The sequence below is a fragment of the Camellia sinensis genome, chromosome 6, assembly GCF_055761805.1.
Source record: "Camellia sinensis isolate YWXY chromosome 6, ASM5576180v1, whole genome shotgun sequence".
NCBI lineage: Eukaryota > Viridiplantae > Streptophyta > Magnoliopsida > Ericales > Theaceae > Camellia > Camellia sinensis.
The window spans coordinates 151,338,489-151,341,658 of NC_138966.1; the positions used below are offsets into that span (position 1 = coordinate 151,338,489).

Sequence of the window (3,170 nt, forward strand, 5' to 3'; positions counted from 1 at the left end):
ATTAAGTATGAATTAACTTTGTTACTAGTTTTGTGCACTTGGAGCTCTTTTAAATATGGCCTATTGATGTGTAGAAGCCATTTCTTGAAGAAGTGACTGTTGTTTGGCATGCCATGTATCTTATTATAATGAGCTCTTGCTTCCATACTGCATCAATACTAACCCAAATTTAGTGGCACTGGGAGATGGGCGCTCAAGGATACTTTATTTTGGATGGTTCCAGCTATCAAAATTGAAACAATTTCTTTTATGGTGTACTTATTCCCTGTTATTTCGTATATGTTAAAGTGGAGTCATTTTCTGAAACTACTATTGCACCATGTAAATCTATTTTGCTTGTTGTCATCAAATTTATGGATTTCAGCCATTGAGATTTTCACTTATCAACTGAGTTAATGTTGGGGACAGTTGGTAGTCACTGTTTTTCTAGGCCTTCCATGATTTTAGTTGATGTTTCACTATCTTGAACATGAAAGAAATATTGTCACAAGAGCACTAATAAGTTCTTTTATTTCATGGTTGGACGTTAGGATCGGTTTGACCCGATAGCAGATTCAAACACAATCCGTAATGATCTTATTCTCACATGGTTTATGGGTGAGTATTAAAGTTCTCTTTCTGATCTTTTATGCTTTATCTTTGACTTTGTTCTTAGCGTTCCTTGTGGGTGTTGGTATGTGTTACATGGAATTTGCATGTCACAATTACTTTAAATGTTTCTGCAGGAGAAACGTGGGGGATCAAGAGTTTGAAGGGATGTATTGTGCAATATTATCAGTCAAGTATACTATTTCTAAAGGCTTGAGGTAGATGTTTCTCCCTTTATTGGTCAGTTAATATCTTCATTCCTCATTATAAAGCTCAAACATTGTGTGTGCTGGGATTTTTCGAATTTATTAATACCCATAAGGTCAATTCCAGATTTATTAATACCCATTAGTATCATGGATTCATTTGTTAGGCAGAAAATTTGTTCTAAATTTGAGGTTTCTGCTGCTTTTATTTCATAGTTTTCACATTTCAAACCCTGTAGTCCTGTAGAGAATAAAACCGGCCCTTGAAATTGCCTTGGAATGCCATAACAATTGAGCCCAGCTAACTCAAGATGATCACAAGTTTCAAAGCTGAAGCAACAGTGATCTTACCTTTAAAAGGATGCAGCCCACTTAAGCCTATCGTTTGTAGAAAATTTAGCTGAAATGTGAATAGCACTTAATTCCTCATTTCCGTAAGCTGAATTGCATTTGCAGATGGCCATCTCGATGTACCATTATCAGTAATAACACTTAACTATTGCAGCACGTGACAAACTGAATCATTGGCTACTTTTCTCCATCTCTCTAGCGGCTGTAGAAGATGCCAGTTATTGAAACCAAAACGGAAATGGAAAGTGGATAATGAGGTCACCCTCATGGTCTTTGTCACGAGCTCTCCTTTAAATTGGTCCACCTAGGCAATGAAACATTCCACATGCGCCATGTCCTTATCTCCTCTCAAAAGAAAGCACCCAAAAATGAGGCCACATGTGCTTGATTAAATTGCTTAGATTGTTGATATTTGACATGATGTGTTCTTTTATTGAAAAATTGAATACAATATAATAATTATAAAATCAAATTTTCATATGAGCAATTCTTGAATCTCTGTACCTTAATTACACTTCTATGCCTTGAAAAAAATAGCAGTTGTGTTATTGTTTTCTACAGAGATTGAATCAACACAAGATTCCTTACCTGCAACAACCAGGGACTAACTTGGTCAATAGTTTCCTTACTTGTAAGTAACACACCAATTTCTTGAAATCACAACATATATTTAACCAAGGTTCTAACAAAAGCACACAATAATTTATTCTTTCCTGCTTCTATCATCTATCATATTTAAAGTTTCAGGTATATGAAAGTTTGAGTGGGCTCTAATAGAGGGAACATGGTAAGAGTAGAAGAAGGTTCAAATAATTTCAGCACCTAGATTATTTGCGTACAGTATGAGGGGCCATGCGATTCAGAAGACAATCACATCACCCATCAAACAAAAGAATATATCACATGGAAGATAGCAGAATCATTGGCTTCATGTCCAAAAAAAGGTTTTCCCTTTTTCTATTTATTATAACTTTTTTGGGTTTTCAGATAAATATCAATTTAAAGCATAAAATAGAAACCAAATAAATAAAAAATGCAGGACTACAAATAATCAGATTTCAAAATCCTGCTTTTGGACTCCCACATACTATTATTTTGTTTGTTGCCCACTGATACTATATATATGTTGCCCACTGATACTATATTTCTTGACAGATTGATCGTATTGCTCGTGTTGCATTTGAGACTATTCGGAAGCGGGGTACGAAACTCTGTTCTGTTGATAAAGCAAATGATTATAGGTATTCAAAATGTATTATGTAGAAATGAATCCAATTTAACCGTCTTAAAGAAGTTTCTCATCATTAAAAAGAATATATATATATATATATATATAAAGAAATATCAATGTAGAGAGGGGCAATAGTGTACAAGAAACTATGACAGGGAACCTGCAGGTAGATGCTGCTAGTATCAAACTGTGCATAGAATGCCCTTGATTTGAGTCTAAATTTCTGCCCTTTGTTCTTCTTGATGAGATATTTGAGGAAAATGATAGGAAAAATAGATTTTGAATGCTACATTCTTTTCACACAAAAAAAGAAAAAAAGAAAAAATAAATAAAAAGATGAAGATTATTTGGCTGAATGGTTGTAATAGGTTCAGTTGAGTAGAGGTTATACTTGTATTGTTGTCCTTGTGTATGCCAATTAGTTTTGTTGCTGAAATAACTCTCTTCTCAGTTTACTATATCTTTTACAGTCTTTGTTTCCTTTTCTTTCTTTCTTTCTTTATGTGCAGTTATTTATAAGATTCTCCATGCCCAAATCGTTCTACCACATGCATTTCTAGCCATATAAAATTTATGTCTCGAGATTTTTATCAAATCATTTTGACATATATATGACTAAACATCTTTGTAGTTTTTGATGTATAATGGATGTAGTTGGCATTAATTACTCGACCACATATCTAAGTTAAATTAAATTTGAATAAAGATATTTTTGTTATATATATTTGTGACCTGTTGCTTTAATTTCTATGAATATGTAAGCGATGGGGCAGCTATCTCTGTTTGTCGTGTCG

The 3,170-nt window shown here is 33.7% G+C and overlaps 1 long non-coding RNA gene across 1 annotated transcript; it reads left to right on the forward strand.

Moving 5' to 3' along the window:
- The first annotated feature begins 1,038 nt into the window (after positions 1–1,038).
- Positions 1,039–2,756, forward strand: LOC145792432 (uncharacterized). The gene is made up of 3 exons (XR_014331835.1): positions 1,039–1,776; positions 1,887–2,089; positions 2,301–2,756. It is a non-coding gene; the product is annotated as an uncharacterized LOC145792432 (long non-coding RNA).
- Positions 2,757–3,170: the final 414 nt, after the last annotated feature.